This window comes from Giraffa tippelskirchi, chromosome 10, assembly GCF_054371585.1.
Source record: "Giraffa tippelskirchi isolate mGirTip1 chromosome 10, T2T-mGirTip1v1.2.pri, whole genome shotgun sequence".
In the NCBI taxonomy this organism is placed as follows: Eukaryota; Metazoa; Chordata; class Mammalia; order Artiodactyla; family Giraffidae; genus Giraffa; species Giraffa tippelskirchi.
The window spans coordinates 81,328,026-81,344,910 of NC_137284.1; the positions used below are offsets into that span (position 1 = coordinate 81,328,026).

At 36.2% G+C, this 16,885-nt stretch overlaps 1 protein-coding gene across 14 annotated transcripts in view; it reads right to left on the reverse strand.

The window, feature by feature from the left end:
• The window catches only part of LOC145524398 (uncharacterized), a 1,208,145-nt gene that overhangs the window by 550,035 nt on the left and 641,225 nt on the right, over positions 1-16,885 (reverse strand). The window contains exons 3-4 of one of the 14 annotated variants that reach the window (XR_014067470.1): positions 2,067-3,104; positions 927-1,013 (exon numbers count right to left, since the gene is read on the reverse strand). The exons of the other annotated variants lie outside the window; for them this stretch is intronic. The gene's annotated coding sequence lies outside the window, so the exon portion shown is untranslated. The remainder of the gene's footprint in view (positions 1-926; positions 1,014-2,066; positions 3,105-16,885) is intronic. 14 annotated transcript variants of the gene reach the window in all.

The following is a 16,885-nucleotide window of genomic DNA, read 5'->3' on the forward strand; positions in this document are numbered from 1 at the left end:
CTCACTAGGGGGAATGGCAGACCTGAGCAACTACCCCGGCCCCAATCCAAATCCAGGTCACCTGTTAAATGGCTATAAGACCTTGGCAAATTCCTTCATCCCTCTAGTCTCTTCAAAATAACCTCCACACATGGTTTATGTGAGAATTAAATGAACAATATATAAGAAGCTTCAAAGTTAATAATTTCCCAGTAATTTTAGGTATTTCCTGTCTTACTTGGCCACCTTAATAGATAAATATGCCATTATTTCTTGGCTACTGCAGAATATCTAGACTGGATCAGAAGCAACTGGCTAAAATTGTAAGCATTAAGTAGTTTTCAACTACTGGGCTGCACACTAATAGGCCAGAAGCTCTTTTTTCACAAATACGCTACTCCATTACACTCAAAACTATAAACAAACACTGGTTTATTACAAGTGAATGTATATGCCTTTACAGTGGTGATTATGTAAAAAGTGAAATAGAATGTACACTGACATTTATAATACCATCAAAAACATGATATACTTGGGAGTAAACTTGATAAAGTATGTGCAAAACCTATACACTTAAACTATAAAATAGCACTAAAAAAGTTAAGACCTAAACTACACATACACATATATCATATTCATGGATCCAAAGATTCAATATTATTAAGGTGGTGATTCTCTCCCAAACTGATTGATGGACTGAACACAATGTCAATAAAACTTCCAGTATATACATTTTTTTGCAACAAGCTGAAATGAGCAAGGCCATGCAAAGAACACTATTTGTAAATAAGAGCCAAACAAATTTTCAGGACTCAAATTATCACAAAAGATATATCAGTTCCCCCCCCCCAATATATCAAATCATTGTTTTATGATTATTCAAGAAAGTATCATTAGGGGGAAAAAAGCTCCCCTCAAACCATGACATAACACAAAGTTGACTTAACAACTATTTTGATGTACAGTGTAGAATCTGCCTGTCAATGCGGGAGACTCAGGAGATGCTGGTTTGATCCCTGCGTTGGGAAGATCCCCTGGAAAAGGAAATGGCAACTTAATCCAGTATTCTTGCCTGGAAATCCCATAGACAAAGATGCCTGGCTGACAACAGTCGATGGGGTCACAAAGAGACATGACTAAGCACACACATACACACAATGTAATTACCTGTGAATTTTTGTATTATTTTAGTTATGTTCTGAATCTTCTTATTTTTCACCCTAAAAAACTAAGTTTTTCAAAGTTTTTAAAGAGAAAAGGAAAGACAGGGATTGCAAACTTTGTAGAAGTATCTCTTTGTTGAAAAACAGTCAACAGAAGGAAGAGGGACTGATACCAGAATTGCAGAGGCCAGTTACAGACAGACTGACTGACCTTGATACAGAAATATATCTCAGTTTTCTTTGCCATACACACAATGCTGTCTTCCCTTGACTTACTCTAATACAAAGTTTAATTCTGACTGGTTTCCTGAATATTAAGGGGCCCCCTGCCACAGTAAGGTTAGGGAGGGTGAAGAAAATTAGAGAGGCAAGATCATGCCAAGGTAAACATCCACAGAGAGACGACACTCTCTGACCCATACAGGGAGCTAGGTGAAGTAGCCGGGAAATGTACCATTAAATGATAGAGTGGCAAAGAAACACAGTGTTTTCCCTGGTGCTATCACATTTCTGGCAATAATTTACCTTGAAATATTCCCTCAAGTATGGTTCTCTTACGGTGTCAGAGGAAAATATAGAGAGTATATATCAGGATATAAATGTGTCTTTGAGCCAAGAGGTACAACATTAGCTTAGGATTCTGGTTGCCTGTAAGGTACTTATATTTTCTCCCTCCCAACTGAAACAAATGACCCTTCTAGATTGTTGAGCCAGACTCCGCAATTCTTTCTCTTGACCCATCAAAGTAAAATTACTTCAGTTCAGTTCAGTCGCTCAGTCATGTCCGACTCTTTGCAACCCCATGGACTGCAACACGCCAGGCTTCCTTGTCCATCACCAATTCCTGGAGCTTGCTCAAACTCAAGTCCATCGAGTTGGTGATGCCATCCAACCATCTTATCCTCTGTCGTCTTCTCTTCTTGCCTTCAATCTTTCCCAGCATCAGGGTCTTTTCCAGTGAATCAGTTCTTCACATCGGGTGGCCAAACTATTGCAGTTTCAACCTCAGCATCAGTCCTTCCAATGAATATTCAGGACTGATTTCTTTAGGATTGACTGGTTGGATCTCCTTTCTGTCCAAGGGACTCTCAAGAGTCTTCTCCAACACCACAGTTCAAAAGCATTAATTCTTTGTCACTCAGCTTTCTTTATAGTCCAATTGTCACATCCATACATTACGACTGGAAAAATCATAGCCTTGACTAGACAGACCTTTGTTGGCAAAGTAATGTCTCTGTTTTTTAATATGCTGTCTAGTTTGGTCATAGCTTTTCTTCCAAGGAGCAAGTGTCTTTTAATTTCATGTCTGAAGTCACCATCTGCAGTGATTTTGGAGCCCAAGAAAGTCAAGTCTCTCACTGTTTCCATTGTTTCCCCATCTATTTGTCATGAAGTTATGGAACTGGTTGCCATCATCTTCATTTTTTGAATGTTCAGTTTTAAGCCAGGTTTTTCACTCTCCTCTTTCACTTTCATCAAGAGGCTCTTAATTCCTCCTCACTTTCTGCCATAAGGGTGGTGTCATCTGCGTGTCTGAGGTTATTGATATTTCTCCCTGCAATCTTGATTCCAGCTTATGCTTCATACAGTCTGGCATTTTGCATGATGTACTTTGCATAAAAGTTAAATAAGTAAGGTGACAGTATACAGCCTTGTCATGCTCCTTCCCAGTTTGGAATTAGACTGTTGTTCCATGTCCTATTCCAACTGTTGCTTCTTGACCTGCATAGAGGTTTCTCAGGAGGCAGGTAAGGTCATCTGGTATTTCCAACTCTTGAAGAATTTTCCAGTTTGTTGTGATCCACACTCAAAGGCTTTAGTGTAGTCAATGAAGCAGAAGTAGATGTTTTCCTGAAATTCTCTTCCTTTCAGATGTTGGCAATTTGATCTCTGGTTCCTCTGCCTTTTCTAAATTCAGCTTGAACATCTGGAAGTTCTCGCTTCACATACTGTTCAAAATTACTAGGGTAAAAGAAAAAGCAGAGAAAGGCATGCACTGAAGGTTGAAAAATTCTCTTGTGTGTCTGGCTCTAGTCGGAGCCCATTCATTTACATATGAACTTTCCATCTGCCCCATGGCTAAGGTGAGAAAGTCACTTGTACTTGCCACAGGTTTGGGTATTAGTTACCTCACTCAGGGTGCCCGGAATTCAATAAAGTTCAGCGTATGAAAAATAAAATATGGATTTAACAAAGTCTTAAACATAAAGTCAACTTGTAAAAGTAAGAAAAACTGTAGATTTCCATATATCTTTTGATTAAATAAAGTAACCTAGAAAGTTAATAATAGAAGCAAAAAGTTCTAGGTGCTTGTCCTCACAATTCCTAAGTAGAAAAAAAATGATTAAAACATATAGAACCATTTAAGTTGTAAGAGTTTGTTTTTCTTTCTTTTTTTTTTTCTAATTTTTGGGCCTCGCTGATTTTTTCTGTGCTATAATTAGAAAAGGGCAGTGGTATGGATAATTATAAATAAAACATCTGTGAAGTTCACTTTGGAATTGCAAAATATGTATATTTAAAATGAGTCTTTAATTTTTGAAAATGTTTCATTTTCCTTGTCCCCTTATAGTAAGGGAAAAGCCAAGTCAATTCTCTCTCCCCTCCTCTGCAGTGAATTTCCACCAGCCACAAGTGGGAAAGCATTTCATATGTTTTTGGCACTTTATTACCACACAGGTTTTTTGCCCTTCGAAGAGTTAGAGCAGACTCTACATTTATTGCTTTGTGATGATGATTCCTAGGGAATCAGTCCTTACCACACACCAGAATGCAATCTATCCCCGTACAGACTGTGAAGATTACACATTAGGTAAACAAAACTTTGCTCAGGCACATTTTATTTCATTTCTTAGGCAAATAATTACACTCTGATTTTTAAATATCCTTTAAACACCTTTCAGCAAATATTTGGTTTCTATGGATGTTCACCATCAGTGTTTGAAAGAAGATTTATTGCCAGAGATGAATGAATCAGAAATTCTCTGAATATGTTGGCCAGTTAGAATGGTGCATTTTGTCCTAATCATTGTCAGTTCCAGGACACAATTATTTGAAAAACAAGAAAACAAGGCACCATGCCTGACAACAAATTGGTCTATAGCAAATTCAATACTCTCTGGTAATACGGAAAAAATACTTCAGTACCAGATTTTATTTTAACTATATTTGCATGGAAACTAGGTTCATAAAACCATCACACAATATAAAGAAGTCTGTTGAAGTGATTGGAAAACAGAAGATGGATCCTTGGCAATCAGGAAACTGAAAAGTGTTTCTACTTGGATGGAACAGAGGTAAAAATTGAGGAACAGAAGAAATTAAAAAAAAAAACTATAGAATAAATTTTCAAGAAAAATTCACATGTTCTGCATTAAGCAATTCTACTGTCAATACAGAATCTGTTTAATATTTAATTAAAGACTTAAAAGGAATATGTAATCTAGTATAGGAAGTTTAGAGAATAACTTTAAAAAGATTTAACAAATTACAGATTGTAGATACATGACAAAGAATTAAGAAAATTTAAGATGAATTTTTTTGGCTTAGAAAGTAGAAGACAGGATGTGTATATAATGACTCTCTACTGAGTTTCACAATCCCAAGAAAGAAAAATATAAGGGCAGAGATGTAGGAAATATATATTAGAGAATAAAAGTAAAAGAAGTTTTCCAACAAATTATGGTTTCCAGGGGAAAATGGGGGGTATATAAACTGGGAGATTGGGATTGACAAATACACACTACTATTTATAAAAGAGATAACTAATAAGGACCAACTGTGTAGCACAAAGAACTTGACTCAGTGCTCTGTAATGGGCTATAAAGGAAAAAGGATAAAAAAAATAGTGGATATATGTATATGTATAACTGATTCACTTTGCCATACACCTAAAACTAACATGATATTTTAAATCATTATAAAATTTTTTTAAGTAAAGGAATTGTGTATGTAAAATATTCATAATCCTGACTTTTAAGATGAGAACAACTTTGAGATCCTTAGTACCAGTACAAATTGGTAAATAAAATACAAACAGTTAACCATATTCCCCAATGACTTGTTTTTATAAATGTACAAAATTTCAAATTAGAAGAATGTTAAAAAAAAATAACCCTGACTCAGAGTAAATTATTTAATTATAAAAATATATGGCAGAGTAAAAATGATTAATACTTATTAAACAATTATTATGTGCTAGACATCTATTTAAGCTTCAAAGAAATTAGATATGGCACAACTAAAGCTAGAGTTAAAAAAAATATCTGAGACCGGAACTGGTTAGTCATGTCAGTGTTGATCACCTAATCATGTAACCACTAAGTAATATCCTTCCTGTCTCAACTATTTGATATAGTGTTGGATAGAGTCAACATTTGCTTAAGAAAACCTCACCCTTCTATAGGTATAAAAAAATTAAATACGAGTGGTATGAAACTGGCTCAAAATAAAAATTAATACAAGTATTTTGCTTAAAGCAACCTGAAGAGAATTGTTCTTTTGCTTGGCATTATTAATGTAGTGAAAATGATTTAGTCATTAATTTTTATATTACTTTTATATGTTTAGTCTGGTCTTTTGATGTCAGATCTGTGGTTTTTTCCTAGAATTGTCTCTGTGAAAGGCTATGCTTTCTCAACTTGATATAAAATGACAATATAACTTTATACATTTTTCATTAATTACTTCTAAGCAAGTAAAGTGATTATCTTTATTTTTATTGAAGTAAAATTGATTACCAATATGTTACAGATGTACAATATACAGATTCACAATTTTAAAGGTTACATTCTATTTATCGTTATTATATGGAGGAGGAAATGTCAACCCACTCCAATATTCTTGCCTGGAAAATCCCATGGACAGAGGAGCCTGGTGGGCTACAGTTTATGAGGTCACAGAAGAGTCACACATGACTTGGCAACAAACAACAATAGTTATTATAAAATATTGGCCATATTTTTTCCATGTTGTACAATATATCCTCATTTCTTATTCTCTACCTAAGGTTTGTATCTCTTAATTTGCTGCTCCATACGGCCTCTCTGCCTTTTACCTCTCTGCACTGGTTACCACTAGTTGGTTCTTTATCTGAATCTGATTTTATGTTATATTTAGTAGTTTGTTGTATTCACAATAAAGTGATTGTGTAAATGAGAGATAATAAGAACCTGATTTATAAGACCATTCAGGTATGACCTAAACCAAATCCCTTATGATTATACAGTGGAAGTGAGAAATAGATTTAAGGGACTAGATCTGATAGACAGAGTGCCTGATGAACTGTGGACAGAGGTTCCTGACATTGTACAGGAGACAGGGATCAAGACCATCCCCATGGAAGAGAAATGCAAAAAAGCAAAATGGCTGTCTGAGGAGGCCTTACAAATAGCTGGGAAAATAAGAGAACTGAAAAGCATAGGAGAAAAGGAAAGATATTCCCATCTGAATGCAGAGTTCCAAAGAATAGCAAGGAGAGATAAGAAAGCCGTCCTCAGTGATCAGTGCAAAGAAATAGAGGAAAATAACAGAATGGGAAAGACTAGAGATCTCTTCAAGAAACTTAGAGATACCAAGGGGACATTGCATGCAAAGATGGGCTCGATAAAGGACAGAAATGGTATGGGCCTGAGAGAAGCAGAAGATATTAAGAAGAGGTGGCAAGAATACACAGAACTGTACAAAAAAGATCTTCACAACCCAGATAATCACGATGGTGTGAGCACTCACACTGAGCCAGACATCCTGGAATGCAAAGTCAAGTGGGCCTTAGAAAGCATCACTATGAACAAAGCTAGTGGAGGTGATGGAATCCCAGTTGAACTATTTCAAATCCTGAAAGATGATGCTGTGAAAGTGCTGCACTCAATATGCCAACAAATTTGGAAAACTCAGCAGTGGCCGTAGGACTGGGAAAGGTCAGTTTTCATTCCAATCCCTAAGAAAGGCAATGTCAAAGAATGCTCAAACTACTGAACAATTGCACTCATCTCACATGCTAGTAAAGTAATGCTCAAAATTCCCCAAACCAGGCTTCAGCAATACATGAACCATGAACTTCCAGATGTTCAAGCTGGTTTTAGAAAAGGCAGAGGAACCAGAGATCAAATTGCCAACATCCTCTGGATCATCGAAAAAGCAAGAGAGTTCCAGAAAAACATCTATTTCTGCTTTATTGACTATGCCAAAGCCTTTGACTGTGTGGATCACAATAAACTGTGGAAAATTCTGAAAGAGATGGGAATACCAGACCACCTGACCTGCCTCTTGAGAAACCTGTATGCAGGTTAGGAAGCCACAGTTAGAACTGGACATGGAACAACAGACTGGTTCCAAATAGGAAAAGGAGTACGTCAAGGCTGTATATTGTCACCCTGCTTATTTAACTTATATGCAGAGTACATCATGAGAAACGCTGGGCTGGAAGAAGCACAAGCTGGAATCAAGATTGCCGGGAGAAATATCAATAACCTCAGATATGCAGATGACATCACCCTTATGGTAGAAAGTGAAGAAAAACTAAAGAGCCTCTTGATGAAAGTGAAAGAGGAGAGTGAAAAATTTGGCTTAAAGTACAACATTCAGAAAATTAAGATCATGGCATATGGTCCCATCACTTCATGGGAAGTAGATGGGGAAACAGTTCAAACAGTGTCAGACTTTATTTTTTTGGGCTCCAAAATCACTGCAGATGGTGATTGCAGCAATGAAATTAAAAGACGCTTACTCCTTGGAAGGAAGGTTATGACCAACCTAGATAGCATGTTAAAAAGAAGAGACATTACTTTGCCAACAAAGGTCCATCTAGTCAAGGCTATGGTTTTTCCAGTGGTCATGTATGGATGTGAGAGTTGGATGGTGAAGAAAGCTGAGCGCTGAGAATTGATGCTTTTGAACTGTGGTGTTGGAGAAGACTCTTGAGAGTCCCTTGGACTGCAAGGAGATCCAACCAGTCCATCCCAAAGGAGATCAGTCCTGGCTGTTCATTGGAAGGACTGATGTTGAAGTTGAAACTCCAATACTTTGGCCACCTCATGCGAAGAGCTGACTCATTGGAAAAGTCCCTATGCTGGGAAGGATTATGGGCAGAAGGAGAAGGGAACGACAGAGGATGAGATGGCTGGATGGCATCACTGACTCAATGGACATGATTTTGGGTAAACTCTGGGAGTTGGTGATGGACAGGGAGGCCTGGTGTGCTGTGATTCATGGGGTCTCAAAGAGTTGGACACGACTGAGCAACTGAACTGAACTGAACTGAACTGATTTATAATGAAAGGGAGGAAGGAAAGGAAGAGAAAACAAAGAGATTTCAGAGATAGTTGAAAAGAAAAGTCATTAGTCCCCAAGACCAATTGTTTATAGAAATATGAACAATAAGAAACTAATGAGAAATTGGCCTTTTATTGCTTAGCTGTCAAGTGTAAGAAAAGATGGCATTCATAGACATAGGAGTACATACATTAGTCGCTCAGTTGTGTCGAACTCTTTGTGACTCCATAAGCTGACTGTAGCCCACCAGGCCACCTTGTCTATGGAATTCTCCAGGCAATTCACTCTAGAGTGAGTTGCCATTTCCTTCTCCAGGAGATCTTCTCGACCCAGGAATTGAATCAGGGTCTCCCGCATTGCAGGCAGATTCTTTACCATCTGAGCCACCAGAGAAGCCCCAAGGAGTACATGAGTCATCCATAATTTTGACTTTCACTCTTAAATAGCCTAATTCATAATCTCAGGTTCATTTATCTTATGTGACTTCTCTAGAGTTCATGATACTGTGGAACATCTTCCCTTTCAAAGCTTTACCCCCTCAGCTTGCATGGTGTTATTCCCTCTTGATTTTTTCCTTCTCCCTGATGCTTCTTATCAGTGGCCTGTTTCTCTTCCTCTGAACACTCTGTTAATGCTAGTTTCCCCCAGAATTTCAACCATATATACAAAGAGAGCATAGATTTTGAAGTCAGACCAATATGCTGTTACATTTCAGCTCCTTCACTGTCTTTGCAAACACGTTTAGTCTCTTTAGACATTCTTTAGACTAGCTTACGAAGCCCTCCAGTGGTCCAGATCTCATTTATTGATCCAACTTCATCCATTAAAACTACTATCTTCTTGCCCAACCCCCTACACTATGGTGGGGATGTAAATTGATGTAGCCACTATGGAGAACAGTATGAAGGTTCTTCAAGAAAACAGAGTTGACATCAGTTCAGTTTAGTTGTTCAGTTGCCTCCGACTCTTTGCAACCTCATGGACTGCAGCATGCCAAGCCAACCAGTCCATCATCAATTCCCAGAGTTTATTCAAACTCATGTCCATTGAGTCAGTGATGCCATCCAACCATCTCATCCTCTGTCGTCCCCTTCTCCTCCCACCTTCAATTTTTCCCAGCATCAGGGTCTTTTCCAATGAGTCAGCTCTTCACATGAGGTGGCCAAAGTATTGGAGTTTCAGCTTTAGCATCAGTCGTTCCAATGAATATTCAGGACTGATCTCCTTTAGGATGGATTGATTGGATCTCCTTGCAGTCCAAGGGACTCTCAAGAGTCTTCTCGAACACCACAGTTCAAAAGCATCAATTCTTCTGCACTTAGTTTTCTTTATAGTCCAACTCTCACATCCATACATGACTACTGGAAAAGCCATAGCTTTGACTAGACAGACCTTTGTTGGCAAAGTAATGTCTCTGCTTTTTAATATGCTGTCTAGGGTGGTCATAAGTTTTCTTCCAAGGAGCAACTGTCTTTTAATTTCATGGCTGCAGTCACAATCTGCAGTGATTTTCAAGCCCCCCAAAATAAAGTCTGTCACTGTTTTCACTGCTTCCCCATCTATTTGCCATGAAGTGATGGACCAGATGCCATGGTCTTAGTTTTCTGAATGTTGAGCTTTAAGCCGAATTTTTTACTCTCCTCTTTCACTTTCATCAAGAGGCGCTTTAGTTCTTCTTCATTTTCTGCCATAAGGGTGATGTCATCTGCATATCTGAGGTTATTGATATTTCTCCCGGCAGTCTTGATTCCAGCTTGTGCTTCATCCAGCCCAGCGTTTCTCATGATGTACTCTGCATGTAAGTTAAATAAGCAGGGTGACAATATACAGCCTTGATGTACTCCTTAACTTAAAAAGGTACATGCACCCCTATGTTCATAAAGGCCTATTTAAAATAGCCAAGACATGGAAACAATTTAAATTGCTAACTTCATCATCAGATGAATGGGTGAAGAAGATGTGGTGTGTGTGTACATACACACATACACAATGGAATATTACTCAGCTATAATGAAGAATAAAATAATGCCATTTGCAACTACCTAGCAACTGACTCCAGTATTCTTACCTGGAGAATCCAATGGACAGAGGAGCCAGGTAGGCTATAGTTCATTGGGTTTCAGAGTCAGACACAAATGAGCAACTAACACACACACACACAAACAGACCTAGAGATTATGACATAAAGCAAAGTTAAGTCAGAAAGAGAAAGATAAGTATCATATGATATCACTTATATGTGGAATCTAAAGACACAAATGAACTTATCTATGAAACAGAAGCAGATTTAGAATAGACTTGTGGTTGTCAATGGAAATAGTGTCAGACTTTATTTTTTGGGGGTTCCAAAATCACTCCTGATGGTGATTGTAGCCATAAAATTAAAAGACGCTTACTCCTTGGAAGGAAGGTTATGGCCAACCTAGATAGCATATTTAAAAGCAGAGATATTACTTTGCCAACAAAAGTACGTCTAGTCAAGGCTATGGTTTTTCCAGTGGTCATGTGTGGATGCGAGAGTTAAGCTGAGCGCCGAAGAATTGATGCTTTTGAACTGTGGTGTTGGAGAAGACTCTTGAGAGTCCCTTGGACTGCAAGGAGATCCAATCAATCCATCCTAAAAGAGATCAATCCTGGGTGTTCATTGGAAGGACTGATGTTGAAGCTGAAACTCCAATACTTTGGCCACCTCATGCGAAGAGTTGACTCATTGGAAAAGACTCTGATGCTGGGTAGGATTGGGGCAGGAGGAGAAGGGGACGACAGAGGATGAGATGGTTGGATGGCATCACCAACTCGATGGACATGGGTTTGGGTAGACTCTGGGTGTTGGTGATGGACAGAGAGGCCTGGCATGCTGCAATTCATGGGGTCGCAAAGAGTCGGTCACGACTGAGCGACTGAACTGAACTGTGGTTGTCAAGGAGGGGGGGGGGACAAACTGAGTGTTTGGGATTAGCAGATGCAAACTACTACATATAAAATGAATGAACAACAAGGTCCTACTCTCTAGCACAGGGAACTGTAGTCAATATTTTGTAATAAAACATAACAGAAAATAATTTGAAATGATATATATGTGTATAACTGAAACACTTTGCTGTACACCAGAGACTAACATGACACTGTAAATCAACTATACTTCACTGAAACAAAAACAAAACTTTCCTCTTCTTCTCTTCCACAATCCCCATCCATACTCTGGGCTTCCGTTGTTTTCATTTGTTTTTTCCACTATCCAATGTTATGTTCTCCCTTTTTTTCAGAGTTATTGATGTGTTATTGCTTCTGTGTGTCACAAACCTCTACTCTTTTTTCTCTTGGGTGAACCTGAATTGTAATTCAGTTCCAACTAGGCACTGACACCACTTCCTCAGTGATATCATTCCCCAAACTTCCAAATTAGGGTTAGTGCCCCATCATAACCTGAATTAAGGTTATGTCTAATGGTCAGTAGTTTTGATGGCTATATAATTTATCTTCCAAACTGGGACATAATTGAGGGTAAAAGGCGGTACTATTATGATTATGTCAGTAAAACAGATGTGACCTGGGACTACTCTACCTTTAGAAAGTTCCTTTCTCAACCATAACATCGTTAATTTGCCTTCTAATTTTCTAGTCCTTATGTAAAGCATTCCATGAGGATGGGTACAGTGACCTTTGTTACTCTGAACTTCTGAAATTTATCCCAGTGACTGATGCACAGTATGTACTCCACAAAGCATATATGTAAATTTTGTTAAGTTTCTTACAAGATAGATATTTTTAATATAATTATGCTTATAAAACTGTATTTTCATTTTATTTGTGGTTTACAGACTTGTTCTTTAAAATAAACTGTTAAGTGTACCAGTGGCACTGAATTTTAATTTTAATTACTCGGTGATTCTCCAAAATTTCTACATAGAAATCATATTTGTGAAAAATAACATATTTGATCTTCTTTTACAATCCTGATTACTTTTATTTTATTGAATTTGAATTACCTAGGAATTCCCATGCATTATTTAAAAGTGATGATACTTGTCACCTTGAGCTTAGCAATCATATATTAACAAATATGTATATATATTGGCAGTCATATATATGTATATATTATAAATACTTTTAAACATATATATAATGCTATAGAATTTTTTCAAGTCAGTTTCTGCCATTTCTATTATCTGCATATTTGCTTTCTTACTGTTCTTTTTATTGTTAAAAATAATAAATACAGAAAAAATGCATGAATCATATATGAATTTTCTTAATGATTATAAAAGTTATATGCACAATTTAATAATTAAAATATAAGAAGTATTAACCATTAACCTGCTCAAAAAAAACACATTAACAATAGCACAGAATGATCCACTTTCTTTTCAGTGTTTTTAAACGTCTCTCCCTGCTATAACTATTTGTGAGAACTATATCCTTGTGCAATTTTCTGGACTTACCACCTATGTACATCTGAACAAGATATGTGTATCTTTAAAAGGTATAGTTTTATTTTCCATGTTATTGAACCACATGAGTATGAAATAAGGCTTTATGCATTCTTTTCACTTCTTTCTTCCAACATTGTGCTCTTGAGTTCAGTTGAAATTTGTTTATATTGACGCTTGCTAAATAATGTGGATGTTTTCAGTGAAGTACTGGCCAATATGACTTCTCTAATATTATTCAGATACACTACTGCAGATGAGCAAAGTATTTTCTAATTTATATCCTATGACTGGCAACAATGGGTCTTAGAGTATTGATATTCTTAACTTAATAAATTATGCCAAGCTTTTTCTCCAATATGGTTATTCCCTCACATTAAAAAAAAAAAAAGGCGTAAATTATATACAACATACTTTGTTTGTTCCCAGAATTTAAAAAAAGAATGATTTTTGGTAAATTTATACATTTATAGAGCCATGCAACCATCTTCACAACACAATTTTGAGAAGTTTCTCATCACCCCATGCATACTTCTCATAGCCATCATTCTTCATTGTCACATCTATCCTCAGGCAATTATTAATCTTCTTTCTATATTTACGGATTTATCTTCTTTGAACCTTTGACAAATTGTTGCCTACCATTGTCAGACATTCCAATTTTGATAACCTGATGGGTGTATAGTTTATTTTACAGTTTCTATTTTCATTTCTCTAGTTATTTATGTGGCTAAGCAACTTTTCTTATATAACCCATTTGGTGCTTATCTTTCATGAATAGCTTGTTCAAGATTTATTTCCTTTTTTCTATTAGATTATCTATGTGTGTGTATGCGTGCATATGAAGGCAGTGGTGGGGGGTGAGAGAGTGATTTGCAGGAATTCTAAAATTTCCTCATCAGTTATAGGTGTTGCACATCTTCTATCTCATTTCCATAACTGACTACTCATGTATTCTTCACTGTGGGTGAATGCATATTTAATATAAGCAAAATTGTCTTATCCTTTATGGCATCTAAGATTATTTGTCTTTTTCTTTACTTTTGCTCAAGGAAATAACTTTCTACATCAAAGTTATATACATATTCTCTATAATATTTTATTAAAGCTTTATAGTTTTGCCTTCCATACTTTGTTTTGGAATCCTTCTAGGACTGATTTTTTTTCTCTGTTTATAGGAAAGCGTTCTTTATCATAGTTTTCAATAAGTATATCCATTTTTTCTGCATATTTGGAAAGGTCATTCTTTTCTTGCTGATCTGCCATATCATCTCCGTCATATATCAATTGCCCATGTATCACTGAAGGCTATTTTGACTGTAAATACTGTTATAATTTTACTATGTTACCTCTATGAATAATATAAGATTTGGTTATTTTAGATCTGCATTTTTTAGTCTTATTCTCGGTAGAGATTTCCTGGCTTTTATTTCTTTAAAAACATTATATACATATGTGTTTCTAGTATCTGGCTTAAAAAGTTCAGAAACTGATTGTTTTGCGAGCTCCTTAGCTTTCATATTACTGGTTAGGTTCTGTCATGGTAATTTTTGGCTGTGTGTTTGGTTTTCTTTGCCTGGTGCTCCCTGATGACCTTTTAAGATAACTTCTTGAGCTTCCCTGGTGGCTCAGATGGTAAAGAATCTTCCTGCAGTGCAGGAGACCTGGGTTCAATCCCTGGATTGGGAAGATCTCCTGGAGAAGGGAATAGAAAGCCATTCTCTCCAAGGGCAGAGGAGCCTGGCAGGCTACAGTTCATGGGATCATGAAGAGTTGGACACAATTGAGCGACTAGCACTTTCTAGGGATGTTGCACCAGGAGCACAGCTAGGTACTCTGCAATGACCTAGAGAGATGGAATGGGGCGGGGTGGGGGGGGAGGCTATGGTAGGGAGGCTCATGTGTGGGAGGGGTATAAGTATACATATAGCTGACTTACATTGTTGTACAGCAGAAACTAACACAACATTGTAAAACAATCATACTCCAAATTAAAATAAAATGAAAAAGAATCACATAATAAAGTTACTGATTATTTCAAAGATAAAAAAAAAAAAAAACACACACACCAAAAACTCAGGTTTAACATGAAAGGTTATGTCTTCTAAGAATTATTTGCCTTTTCATTTGCTTTGGCCAAGTACTTTAAGTACTACCAAGTGAAACTATGCTTGAAGATTCTTTGGCCATTCAGAATCAGGCAGACTCAAACTGAAATTCATGTGATATCTTTCCAAGGATTCATTTCTTAGGAAAAAGATTTAGCTGTTTATTTTTATTTTTTTCTTTTCCCCATGCTCAACCTTTCTGTGAAACTCTAATATATCACTGTCTATTCATCATTGTCCTAAAGAGAACAGCCCACATGTTCCCTGCTTAGGTTGCATACGGATATCTAGCAGTCTCCTGACCTTGGAAGACAATGCTTATAAGAATGGATTTAGGTTCCACTGCCCCCTTGAGCCTTCACAGTTACAGCTCAGTTTCTCAACTGTGTTCATACCAAACGTGACCTCCTCTGATTTTTTCTTTGGTCTTTAAAGTCTTACTATCTTGATATTCCTAGCTTTGAAGAAAATGTTTTGTTTTGCATATATTTATCAAAAGTTTTAGCTTATTTTTGGTGTTAGTTTGAAAATGTAAATTTGTGGTACTGCTGTTGGGATTGAGAAAATTAGAAATGTGAAATTGTATTTTAAGAGTTAAGTAGTATTTATTGGTAATGCCAAAGTCTAAATTTTGAATTTGGTAGTGGGTGACTGAGTACAGTAGAGAATAAGATAACTAGAGGATTGGGAGCAAAAGGACAAAAGAAATAAATGTGGACACAGAGACAGTTTTCTGACAACTGTTGCTGAGAAGTAATGGATCTGAATGCCATTTGAATATTTGGCTGAATGCCCCAAGTTTGACACACTGAAAATAGAATTAGTAACAGTATATAAATGTCTACTAAATAAAAAACGAATTCACATTATTAGTATGGCCCTATGTGTAAACAAATTTACAAATTTATCATTGTTAATGGAAATATTCTAAAAATTTTAATTTTTACTCAAATTTCTCTAGTTGTTGGTTTTATTGTTTTCTCTTTATTATTTACTTTATATTTTTAAAAATTAGTTCATTAAAATTTTTTCATGTATTTACTAAATTGCAGTTTCTACCTTGAGCATCACTTTTTTTGAGGGGTAATAAATTGCTCTTTTCTAAGAGCAAAAAATATAGTTTGTTTTTAATAAGCTTTATGTAACTATATTACACTAGCATATGTAAATATTTAACACTGATTTATATTATAAGTTAGGATTCCTTCCCATGTCTAATTTTAATAAACTTCTTTACTATTATTTTTATTTTAATGAGTTGTTCATTTAAAAAATATAAATAAATGTATCTGAAACTTTCTTGTACTATACACAAGTAGTGCACAAATGCAGCAAGATTTAACTTATAAAAATTAAGAATTTTAGGATTTGATATCAAGTTCATCTCTGCAGAAACTGGACACATGAGCTATGAAACATATCTTAAGCTTTCTCATTTAAAAAACAGAGAGCATATGCCTTCTAATGTGTTTCACAAAGAGTAAAACTTTTCGGTTGGCCTAAAAGTTCGTTTGGGTTTCATAATATGGTATGGAGAAACCTGAATGAACTTTTTGGCCTACCCAATACTAAAGACTGGTGTATGTGTCAGAATTGTACAAAATAAAAACTATCATGGACATGAATAGTACATAATCTATACAGTATATAATGTCCTCAATATATGTCAGCCATTCTCAATCAGGCCACTTAAAAAGGAAACTCTTTGTGATACAATGTGAGAAGTTATCCTGCTTTCCTCCAAAATATCACTGTCCAATTTCCACAGTAACATGTAATAATTAACGCATAATGCACTCATGATGATTTTTGCATTATTAGATAATAATTTTATTTAAAATAGAGACTCTGTGATATCTGTGCTTTCCCTTTGCCTACTTTTATGCAAGCAGCTCTTTATGGTAATTTTTATTATAATGTTTAGTAGCAAGAG